The 13,573-nt window shown below is 36.4% G+C and overlaps 1 protein-coding gene across 1 annotated transcript in view; it reads left to right on the plus strand.

Moving 5' to 3' along the window:
* Positions 1 to 13,573, plus strand: part of IP3K2 (Inositol 1,4,5-triphosphate kinase 2) — a 142,618-nt gene that overhangs the window by 4,761 nt on the left and 124,284 nt on the right. The gene's annotated exons all lie outside the window — the stretch shown is intronic.

A 13,573-nucleotide genomic window follows, 5' to 3' on the forward strand; every position in this document is an offset into this window, starting at 1 on the left:
AATACTACGAAAGTTCCGGTTATTTGTCAATTATTTAAAGTACATATTAATTTACTACGGTAATTAAATTATGATTAAAGTTGATTGAACCTGTCTATGGATGTTTCATTGAAACTTTATCACTTATGTTAGTTATGATGACGTAGATACCTATGAACCATTAACTTTTAAATTCATAAATTGTTTTATAATGAGAAGCCCTCTTATTAAGTATAATATTATTGTGGTTTTATAAATAATATTTTATGATTGTACGTCCGTCTTAGGTGCAATAGGTACCTATACCAATTAGGTCTTTGCAAAAAATCTCGATATTTTTCTTGTAACTTGCCTACAGCCTACTTATATACTTATCTTCTACGCATTCCATCCAACGCTTTTTTGATCTGACTTTTAGTCTTATCTGCTGAGGCGTCCACCTGTCCATAACGTTTATATAATCCTTATATCCGGAATTCGGTCCAGGTGACCCACACATCTTACTAGACGTTGTGACTTACAACGTTCCAGTACCTGACAAGTAAGTTACCCTTACAATACCTGACTATGGTCTCACGGCATATTAGAGTGTTAAACTTATAATTCATAGTCGTGGTTTATAAGCTCGTAAGTGCCATCAGATTCTCGTACTGGGAAAAATACAAGAATATTCCCGCTTCCATCTTAGACTGCATCGTCACTTACCACCAGGTGACACAAAACAAAATAGTAAGTAGTCTTGAGCACTTTTTTTCGAACACGACTATAGCCTAAGTTTAATCAGTTAAAGACCTCAAATTAGGTGTATGGTACTTGAGTGTGCGGTGAGATAATTCCTTTATGACGGAGATAATTAGTATAAATGAATTTGTAAGTACGTTTTCAAGGTTTCAAGGATTTAGATCTGTATTCTGAACAGATATACGGGCTATCTTTGGTTGAAGAATGTGGATATTTGTATGTCAAAATATTTGATTTGTAAATTACCCGAATGTTGTCTTATTTAAACTCTTTTATCTACATTGTTCTACGTTGTTTTCTGGAGTTTTATTTAAATTTGATCTTTCATGAATTATAAAACTAAACACTTCCTAGTTAATTCTATTAATTTAGTTACCTAATATTTTTTACGATTAAAAATCAGAGTTTCCCTATATAAGTCAAACTAAATAGACATATTATTATTATTATACATATACAAAGTGTAACCAGAACGCTAGCAAAAACTTAGCGTTATTGTTACCTATGCATCTTCTAGACAAGCGCTCTCCATCTTAGGCTGCATCATCACTTGCCAGCAGGTCTGATTGCAGATAAGCACTAGCTAGACTAATTGTATACCTACCTAGCTAGGATTTCTTTGATACCTACTTTACATTTAGGTATACAATTATGCAAGAGTTGTATAAACAAAGTAACTTTTTGATATTATAACAACGACAAAGTGAAAAAAGTATTATCTAACTTATAATGTTACTGAATAAGTGAAAGTACCTACTTCCATGCAAAAAAATCAGAATAAGCTTCGACTTAACGATGACCATGACAATGGTGAAACTTACTCATCAAAATGATACAATCAACCTCTCTCAGAATGAGACCACCATCATAAAGAACTGTTATTAATCATGGGAAACGTGGTTACATCCGGCGAGCAAGAACGTGATCATGTTATGCCGAAAACAGCTAAAATGTACTTACTACCAGGAAGTATACTTATAGCTGTTAACACTGTTACTTTTTAGGGTTCCGTACCTCAAAAGGAAAAACGAATTCCTTTTAGGATCACTTTGTTGTCTGTCTGTCGGTCTGTCAAGAAACCTACAGGGTACTTCCCGTTGACCTAGAATCATGAAATTTGGCAGGTAGGTAGGTCATATAGCAAACATTCGGGGGAAAATCTGAAAACCGTTAATTTGTGGTTACATCACACAAAAAAAATTGTGGTCAATGAACTAATCATTAGTATTTTTAATTTTCGAAGTAGGATAACTATATTAAGTGGGGTATCATATGAAAGGGCTTCACCTATACATTCTAAAACAGATTTTTATTTATTTTTATGCATCATAGTTTTTGAATTATCTTGCAAAATGTAGTACGAAACCCTCGTTGCGCGAGCCTGACTCGCACTTGGCCGTTTTTTTTTATAAAAAGGAAACTGTACATAATAATATCATAATTAGGTAAGAATTGGCGTGGGATTTTGACTTCGGGCCCGAGTTAAGATTTGAGTTTATAAAATAAAAGTGCGTACAGATCGTTGAAATAAACTAAGACATAGGGAATTTAGTACTATTATATATTCTGTGGTTTAGTTTGATTACAGATTCACCGGCTTTGTAATGATATTTTGTAATCGACGGAAAAGTTGACTGATCATCAAACTACTGGACGAATCGGGCTAAAATTTGGCATGCAGATAGCTATTATGACGAAGACCTCCGTTAAGAAAGGATGTGTAAAATCTCAACCCGTAAGGGGTAAAATAGGGGTAGGGGTTTGAAATTTGTGTAGTCCACGCGGTCGAGGTCGCGGGCATAAGCTAGTGATATAATAAAATATACAAAAGTGTCTGTATCTTTTCACGTTTCATCTGTTTAATCCATTTAGACATTTGGTACAGACATAGCTTGTATCCTAGGGAAGGGTAAGCTTTTGACCCAAAAAACCGGTCAAGTGCGAGTCAGGCTCGCGCACCGAGGGTTCCGTAATATAGTCTTATTTTTAGACATTTTGCACGATAATTCAAAAACGATGATGCATAAAAATAAATTAAAATCTGTTTTAGAATGCACAAGTAAAACCCCACTTGATCTAATTATCTTACTTCGTAAATTGAAAATACTTTATTATTATTAGTTCATGACCACAATTTTTTTTGTGATAGCTCTGTACCCGTAGTACAAGATCTTACGTCTCACCAAACCAAACCAAATTCGAGAGTCGAAATACTTCCGCGTTACAGTAAAATAGACCTAAACAGCCTTGAAAAGAAGTCAAATATTCAATGCCACTGATTTTAATTTCGCAATGTTTCCGCTTGGAGCGCTGGCTGTAGAAGTGTAGACAAACTTGAGCTTTAAAACAAGGCATGTAAGATCCAGTTTACTGTAACGCGGAAGTATTTCGACTCTCGAATTTGGTTTGGTTTGGTGAGACGTTAAATCTTGTACTACGGGTACTGGCCTCTGGTAGTGAGCCGGCGCGGCGATGGGTTGATCATGATTCATGATGGACGATGATGAATGGGTTTAATCCAGTGATTGTAAACTCCCACTAGTGCCCGATAGTTGTCGTGACAAACTTTCGTTGTTAACCGCAGCCTTGGTAAAAATGAGGCGTAGAAACATTTCTATTTCGCATTACCTACGCTATCGCTTGCGTAACCCGTTATACGATACTGCTCGATAAGAGTTTCATGGTTTTCCATATAGGTAAGTAATAAAACTGCGTGCCTAACATCATTCATTCAATATCTTGAAATAAGTATCTAGTATAAAAGGATAAACTGAATAAGTAAGTAATCATCATCATCATCATCATCAACCAATAGACGTCCACTGCTGGACATAGGTCTTTTGTAGGGACTTCCTCACGCCACGGTCTTGCGCCACCTAAATCCAGCGGCTCCCTGCGACTCGTCTGATGTCGTCCGTCCACCTAGTGGGGGTCTTCCAACACTGCGTCGTCCGGATCGAGGTCGCCATTCTAGCACCTTGGGACCCCAACGTCTATCGGTTGTACGAACTATGTGCCCTGCCCATTGCCACTTCAGCTTCGCAACCCGTTGAGCTATGTCGGTTACTCTAGTTCTCCTACGGATCTCCTCATTTCTGATTTGATCACATAAAGAAACTCCAAGCTTTACAAGTAAGTAATACATAATGTTATTATCTCAGAGTTCAAACCACATCTGCACATGGGTTAAAAAATAACGCAGACTCGTGGGGTCAAAACCAAGAAAATATAAGAAGGATGCATTTATTCACTTTAGTATACTGAAGGAGAGAGAAGTCAGTGTAAAACTAAAAATTTAATATTTAGAGCAGTTTTCGGAATTTCTTCTATTGAGGAAATTGTATCTTATCGCGTCCAATCTAATTCATTAAGAATTTAGAGGGAAGACCCAAAAGGCCCATATTATTGAAACATTTTTAAGTTAAAGTAGCCTTATCTGATTACTGTATAAATCATGCCCGCGTGGAATGGTGCCAAGAATACTGGCTGCATTAATACATCGATGCTGCATTACAACATTATTCGGATTTTTTTTCTATCGCGAAAATTTTAAACAACGGCATTTCAATGTATTTCATGAGAAATTTATATTGAAGACCCAAAAAGCAGATATTAAACTACCTAACCTACATTAAACTTTTAAAGTTATTTTACCTATTTATAATTTTCAAAAGTCACAAATTTTTTCAGGCTGGGCTGAAAATCCAGCACCACTCGAGCACAGGCAGGTCAGGTCGGCCAGTTATAATAATTATAAATGTAATGAGTAATGGAGTACCTACCTTATACTTATTTATTTTTAGCTAAGGATATTTGCATACAATAACTATTTATGTAATTTGTCAACGAAAGGAAATTCCGTTACTGTGAAAATGATGTCACCACACACGTATACCTAATAAATATAATAGGTAGGTATTATATTGTTCTGAATAATACTGCACATAAACATTCTTAAAATTTTTGCTAGTCCAGTCACGGAATGAATATTCATGAATGAGGTTATTGTTAGAATGGCATCGTGGTAGGTACAACCCACCACTTCCCATGGCCCCACCAACGTCTCGGTTCATACAGGGTGTAACCAGAACGGACTCAAAAACGAAGGTACTACTGATGATTACTGATTTGATACCACAAAAAAAAAACGCGAAAAAATATATTATATTAAAAAATCCTATAATTTTTTAAAAGGTAACGATATATTGCAAATAAAACATCTGTCATCTGTTGCGTAAGTAGGCCACTCGGAGTCAATGCCGCGTCGTAGGCGGGGCATTGACCCGAGTTTTGCGTGCTATACATTGCGGGTTTGAAAAATACTAAATCACTAAAACTACAAAATGAGGCAATTGGTTATTGGTATTGGATTGTGTTTAGGTAGTATAAAAATAACGCTAAGTTTTTGCTAGCATTCTGGTTATCTTTATATCCCGTGATTTGGCCTATATGCAGGATATAGGCCGAATCACGACATCAACCATCCAGTAGGGGATCTGTGATTCGATCCCGGGCACGCCTCTCTAACTTTTCAGAGTTAACGTGCGTTTTAAATTACTTAAATATAATTTGCTTTAACGGTGAAGAACACCATCGTGAGGGAACCTGCATTGTTGAGAGTTCTCCACAATATTCTCGAAGTCTGCCAATCCATAAAGAACTGACATAAAATCCTAATCTAATCCTGTTGCATCAACCGGAAATGTATGGCGTATCTTCTGATTTATTTATAGATTTACATACACAATATACCCATCACACGAGGGACAATAGCGCAATCACAGTAATAGGGTACAAGTACTCGGGTTACCTCACTTATGAGATACGTGATATGAGTATGTCAACGTAAGATGCAACCTATAGGTGCTACATAATACCTAAGTATTACCTATTTCATAAACAGTAACGGTATGGTGATAAAAGCATTGATAACTTGGTAACTAAGACGTTAGCCTCCTTTTAGAGACCTTAAACTTTTCGGAAATATATGAGTTCTAAGCAATTAAATATCACCTACTTTAATGGTGAAGGAAAATGTCGTAAGTAAACTTGCATGCCTGAAAGTTTTAATGTTTTCAAAGGTATGTAAAGTCTGCCAATCTGCATTTGGTCGTCGTAGTGGACCTATGCCCTTTTTCATTTTGAAAAAAGACCAGGTTCAGTTGTAGACCAGTGCGGCGATGAATCGAAGTGATAATGATAATGGGTGTAACTACCATACATCCATCATCATCATTATAAATGCGAAAGTTTTGTTTGTTGGTTTGTCCTTCAATCACGTCGCAACGGTGCAACGGATTGACGTGATTTGCATGTGTATAGATAAAGACCTGGAGAGTGACATATTATGCTACTTTTTATTCCGGAAAATCAAAGAGTTCCCACGGGATTTAAAAAAAAACCTAATTTCACGCGAGCGAAGTCGCGGGCATCAGCTAGTATTATAATAATTATGTGCAACATACCGACTCGTATCTAAGTACAAAAATAATAATACCTATTGTCTAGATTATTAAAAATCTGGCCTTGATTTCTTCGAGCACTATTTGAGGACCTATTTTACCTAGATTTCAAATTTAATACACTTGTGGTTTTCGAGGTAGGTACCAGTTCACTGTCAGTATTTTATTAGTTTCCTTGAATTTTGTGGAAACCCGGTCTATACATAATATTATAATTTATTCTATAATTTGTGGATTTCCGTCTTCTGAGACAGGTATTTCCAATACTTAGACGTATTTTATTTACGAGTAGGTAGGTAGGTATGTGTATACTCCAGGCTGCAAGCTATCTCTGTATGAAACACCAAGATCGGCTCAGTGAGCTTGTAGAGGTAACCTGACAAACCGACAGGCATAGTACGCGACAGGTCAAGATACCAATCGGGGTATGAGGCGGGGGAACGCACCGCACACCCGCACGTCATCCGCACTTTCCCACACCGGATAAGTATACGGGGACTTGGCGGGTGTGCGGGGGATTTCCACCCCGATTGCCATTTCGACCTGTCGCCTACTATAGACAACGTGACACTCCCGCAGTTATACCTTACTAGCTTATGCTCGCGGCTTCGCGTGGACTACACAATTTCAAATTCCTATTTTACCCCCTTAGGGGTTGAATTTGCAACTAGCAAACACGCGAAGCACGCGCCAGTCTGTCCCGCCCAATTTCTTTGCAGGTCGTTACTTGTTCCAAATATGAATCCGCATCCGTAAAGGCTCCACATTAATTACTGCGGATGTGCATATCCGTAACACCCCTAGATTGTAGGTATCATCCACGTGCCTCAAGGCATGTTTACTCGTACTTGTATGACAATAGCAACACATAATTTACAGTACAGTGCTGAGTAAATAGAGTTCCGTTATCTTATCATTTTCTCCCTATAACCAGTGTGGATAATTTTATTTTGCACTCATGTGATGTTGGGTATTTAAACGTTACATTTTTCCGCTTTGTTAAGTACTTCATCATCATCATCATGATCAACCCATCGCCAGCTCACTACAGAGCACGGGTCTCATCTCAGAGTGAGAAGGGTTTTGGCCATAGTCTACCATGCTGGCCCAGTGCGCACACCCGCACGTCACCCGTGCTCACTCGCACCGGTTTAGCGCGGGGGCTGTGCGGGTGTGCGGGGCATTCCCTCCCTGATTGGCATTTCGACCTGTCGCGTACTATACGTACAGTACGCGGCCAAACGTGATGAACATCGGTCTTAAGAAGGAGACAGCAAAATTGTAGAGCACTGTCTCGGTCTGAAAAATGCAAATAATGAAAAATTAAATGTCATTCTAAAAGCCGATGTTCATCACTTTCGGCCGCGTACTTACTGTATCAAGTATTGTATCAACGTGGTATAATAATTAATTCAACTGCAAATGAACTTTTAAGTGAAATCGACTTTCTTAAGAACGCGGCAGATAAAAATCGTAGTTTTTGTACACAATATGGGCATTAAAGGAATTAGAAACCGTAACGTACGAGGCGAGATTATCGTCGAGTGTAATACTAAAGAATGCGTACTATTTGCATTTACTTTTACGAAGGTTAGGGAAAGTGTTGGCCGAAATTAGTGCTTTATTTGTACAAGTTTTTGTCCGATATTGGATGTTGGTGTTAATCTGTATATATAAAACTAGCTGATTTAGGTTTTTAAAAATCCCGTGGGAACTATTTAATTTTCCGGGATAAAAAGTAGCCCATGTCCTTCTCCGGGATGTAAGCTAACTCTGTACCAAATTTCATCGAAATGGTTGGGACGTGAAAGCTAGCAGACAGACAGACAGACACACTTTCACATTTATAATATTAGTATGGATAAGGAAGAGATGTATAATGCATGGACGTATTACCTACTGTCGTCCTACCACACACTGCTGAGGCGATTTTTTTTTTGGTGTATTTTTTAACTTTTTTAGCGAAGTTATCACACGCTAGATATCCGCTAGTATCATAGTAGTTGAGACATTTTGCCGTGTTAGGCAGCAGGAGGTGGACAGTCAAGTCTATTTACTGCACTTAGTGGTTTGCCTTAGACCTTAGTCAGTTGGTAAGGCCATGTCGCACATGTGTAACGTACATCACCTACGCTTATTTATTTAGCACGTTTCATCTTTCACGTCAACTTACAACTTAGATAGGTAATATTCTTATAATAGAGTCAGCGCGTGCCAGGCCTTCCTTGTTTTATAAAAACTGAAAGTTTCTCTGCGTATTGTCCCCAACACTAGGAGGAACATTTGTTTGGATCATGGTGGGTTTGGGAGATAACAGGTAGGTAATAAAGGTGTAAAAAATCTTACGTCAAGTATAAATCCTAATTTTTTTATATTTTCTTCGGAGTAGTGTTAGAAATCACGTCATGAATTGCCGTGGAAAATCTTAGTGTCGTGGGAACCCCCGCCAGACACCCTTAAACGTTAATAATTTTCTAAACGTCTTCTACGGATCTTCTCATTTCTAATTTGATTACGTAGATCAATTTTGAGCATAGCTGTTCTATCTGCTCCACGGAACAGTGCTCCATTGTCCGCTGAGAGAATCTGAGCTTTCTTATATGGCCCATGATAGTGACCATGTTTTAGATCCGTATGTCATCCCCGGCAAGTTAGAAGACTTTGCTCTTCGGGCACTGAAAGATTTTGGACGAGAAGACGTCTTCAATCGTATGTAATTGTTGTACAAAAAAACCAACTCAACAACAACCGTCTAAGTTATTAATACATGGTAATTAAATACAGTTACTCTCGGAGCACTGGCCCAGTTATCGACGCCGGATTACAATTTCAAAACTAAACATACCAAACGGTAGTGCGTAGTGTCTATGTTCTAGGCAATAGGGAAGAATCTAGACGAACATAGACTAGACTATATATATAGTATCCATGGAAATCAAAACAAACATTGTTCTCCTGACCGAATTTCAGCCTGTAGAGACTAGCGAACTACGCAATCGCAGCGGATGTCATATATATGGCCGGAAAGAGATCAGGCGCAGGACAAAGAATTTTTCACGCTTTAGTGCTGGACTAAAGGTAGGGCGGGGAAAGGAGGAGGAATTCAGTATAACATAGGCATCTGAAATCCTCATTCAGTGATATGTCAGCCCGGGCCTTCGACACTCTTTCATGGGCAAGGGGATGTTACTTCCCAACTCCAGGCTGCTACTGAGTTGCTATTTTATGACAGAAAAATCCGTTTACTTTTCAGGCCTATGCCGACTCCGAGTCTCGAATCCGGGACCTCAGCCTAAACCCACTTAGTAAAGTGTGTAAAAAGTCGTGGAAAAAAGCTAGTCTGTGCGTACTTTGCGGCCGTGCAAAGTCAGAGCTGGTCACTAGCATGCTACTAATAGCAAATTAGAGTAATTAACGGTGTACCAATAAAAGTGGTATTTGGAAACAGTATGAAACATTTGAACACTTTATAATTAGCTATTTCGCCATCACCACTCGAAGATATCTTTGAAGATAATCTATATACAAAGTTAGTTCCGTTAGAATTTGAAGTGTATGTTGGTGTTGTTACTGATTACAAGTAGATCTTATCTGTTTCCGATTTCGTCTGGATATTTCGAAATACTTATTCGATATATTATTTGGGAAGTCACGTCGCGTCGGTACGAAATATTTCGTGTGCGAGTCCTACTAGTTTACCGATTTTTACGTAGGATTTTTACTTGAATAGGCACGGAACATTTAAAAAATGCCTATTTCGCTCATTTTGACGACATTTGACGACCTCCCTGGCGCAGTGGTGAGCGCTGTGGTCTTAATAGTGGGAGGTCCCGGGTTCGATTCCTGGCAGGGGTTTGGAATTTTATAATTTCTAAATTTCTGGTCTGGTCTGGTGGGAAGCTTCGGCCGTGGCTGGTTACCACCCTACCGGCAAAGCCGTGCCGCCAATCGATTTAGCGTTCCAGTACGATGCCGTGTAGAAACCAAAGGGGTATGGATTTAATAAAAACTGCCATACCCCTTCCAGGTTAGCCCGCTATCATCTTAGACTGCATCATCACCACCAGGTGAGATTGCAGTCAAGGGCTAACTTGTATCTAAATAATAAAAAAAAGTTTTGTAGGTTTGAATTCGTCTATTTTAATCCGTGTATACTCGGAACTATATGTAGGTAGGTACATCAAAACTGTTACCTGCGCAGATCGAGTTATCTTTAATTTACCCTATCTGTCATGGTTGTGATGTGACAGACAGACAGTGGCTCCTTTATTCCGCTTTTACTTGTATACGGAGAGCTAAGAATGCCTATTTTCGCTCATTTTTTGTAGGTTTGACTTTGAAGGTCTATTTTAATCCGTGTATACTCGGAACTGTATGTAGGTCCTACATCAAAACTGTCACCTGTTATCATCCCAACGTGAATAAAATATTGTTTGCCCGGCGTGTCCCCATTCCGGCGCAGATCGAGTTATCTTTAATTTAACCTTATCTGGCGCTATCTAGGCCGGCAGGTAGTAGAGTCGGTACACACTAGCGATTTTTACGCAGATTTATTATTTAATTTCATTTTTTTCTATCTACCTATACGCATTTGCTAGATTAACCTCAGAAGTATAGAGACAATAGAGTCAGGAATCAACCTACTGAGAGTCTAAACCTTAGTTCGTTATCAATAAGCTAGGGCGTGGTTGTAGGTAGGAGACAAAATAAAAGATTGTATAAAGAAATAAACTGTTTTATTCAGGGAAAAACTCCCTCCAAATCAAAGTTTATCTTTACCATTACTTATTGCTTTATCTTTAAATAATTTATTATTTCCTTTAAGAAAAATCTACCGCCAGTTCGTAAAAAGCATATTATCTAGCGAGAGAAAGAACTGGCAAGAAAAAACTCGGTGGTGTCTATTTTGAAATACCAATTACACATTTGAACAATACATAAATCAACATACATAGTACAACAATAGAAATATAAAATCAACAATATTCGTACCTGTAGGTATGTCACAGCTTCTTCTTAAAAATAGGAAAATTAATGATGTCTACCGTCAAAGCAGAGCCATTTATAGCCCTTTGGCTACCCTTTCCATAAGTATAATGATACCATATAAAACTCAAATTCAATAGAGTCGACAATAGAGATTAAACTTTAGTTTTAAATTTATACACTTCAAAATTCCACATTATACTCTATTTAAATCTACAATTACTTTACTTCTAAAATATAATAAAATCAATTCACCATGTAAGACCTTTGGATTAGCTGCTATATATTATCTGTTACGTCTGTAGTATTTTGTCTATCATTTTGACGTGCCTCTGTTTACAAATAAAATGTCAATGGTTTAGAATTAATTCTTAAGCAAAATCTAAAGAGTTTAGTAGCAATTTCAAGAAATAAATAGCAACTCTAACCATTTATCTTATACGGCCAAACTGACAATTGCTTCGTTCTCGAAGCAACAAAATAAAAACAAACAATTCGTAAAGTAAATTTTTAACAACATCAAAACATTTTTTTTTTTTTTTTTTCAAACAACATGTCTGTGGCTTCCAACAAAATTTAAAAAAAACATTTTAAACATGTGTGTGACATACAAAATTACCACACAGTTTACTCTCAAAAATACGAGAAATATTCTTCTCGCCACAGCACATAAATGTTTCCAAACAAGATATCCTTTAACCCCATTGGTTTTAAACCAATATCAAAAATATTTTTAACACCACTGGTATTAAAGCGATATTATAAAAATACTTTTCAACACCGTTGGTTCCAACGTTTTAAAGTATCATCTACAAAATATCCTTCAACACCATTGGTTTTAAGGCAACATCGTAAACCATCATAAAATTGTCCCTTAACACCATTGGTTTTGATCCATATATCACTATACAATTTTTCCATTGATCGAACATTTGATCAAAGTTTTAAATAAATTCCAATAAAATATAGAGATGAATATTAAACAAAGAAAAATTGCAACTGAACAAATTGTAAATTATCAGAATTTAAAATAATATGTTTCATAAAAAAGAACCATCAAAATGAAAAAGTTACAAAAATATTAATATTTCAAAATAAGTTAAATCATAAGAACTTTTTTTCAATTTCAAGTTAATAATTTTGCAAAAATAATAAAATACCATCGACTCTTACTCCTAAAGTACCAAAGTCAAAAACAAAGGGTAGGTATATAAAAAGTAATTATATGTAAGATATATCAAAACAAAACTAACTACTATGTTAGAAGAAGTAAAAATAATCAAAGAGTAAACTTATCTAATTATCGTTATTTACTTTCAAAAATATTTACTATTCAATCTCTTTTTGTCTATCTGCAATCAGTCCTTGGACTATACAAAAACATTTGTTGCTTCCCACATCCAATGATGTGCCAACAACCTTCCTTTTTAAATAAATACCAAAACATTTTTCCACAATAAAATATAAAAATCCAAAAAGATCGTAAATAAAAACATAAAGGTAGGTATCAAAAACTAAAATGTCAAAAAATACCACAAAAATAATTTACATTAAAAAGATCGTCAAAGAAGTAATCAATATCAAAAATAGTTAAACACTTCAAACATCAAAAACGTCAAAAAATCAAAAGTATTATTCAAACAAAACAACAAAATACGGCATTAAAAAATATTAAACACAAGTGGGTAGTCAATAATCTCTAAATTCCAATATTCTAAATTTAAGTTTCAGGTTTAACCATAGTCCACCACGCTGGCCAAGTGTGGATTGGCAGCTCCATTACATCACATTACATAACGGTGGGTATATATAAAAAAACAATGACATCAAACAATCAGTAGCTACTAGACTTAGCGGCATAGCAACAGGATAAGACATCAGCAGCCTAACCTATCCTTATATAAAAACTACAAAAATAAACTCCAACAAAATTTCTTAATTATTGTAGGTAGGTATCACAAATCTTTCATCTCTACGTTTCGCGAGTGAGAACTCCGATGCAAAGTCAATAGCAAATTTACAAAAATGGCCACGCTAATCGCGTTTCTGATCAATGAATCATCAATATTTAACGAATGATGCAATATAATGTATTTCTGTATTGTTCTTAATTTGAAACAAAATTACAAAATTTTTTTTTTTTTTTCTTTTTTTTTTTGGTTCTTTTTTTTCCTTCTTTTCTCTCTGTCATTATGTAACACATAAATAAATTATATATATATCTATTCGGCCAACCTGAAAAGTACTTCGTTCTCGAAGTACTTACATAGGAAATGCCTCAAGAACATAACTAAAAAAAAAAGTAAGATGACTCATCACTCGTAAAACAATATTCAATGATTCAATGTCAACATCACTATCATATAAATTACGAATATACGGCTAGACGTCAGACGTAAATTAAA

The sequence above is a fragment of the Maniola hyperantus genome, chromosome 16 (assembly GCF_902806685.2).
Source record: "Maniola hyperantus chromosome 16, iAphHyp1.2, whole genome shotgun sequence".
Taxonomy (NCBI): Eukaryota; Metazoa; Arthropoda; class Insecta; order Lepidoptera; family Nymphalidae; genus Maniola; species Maniola hyperantus.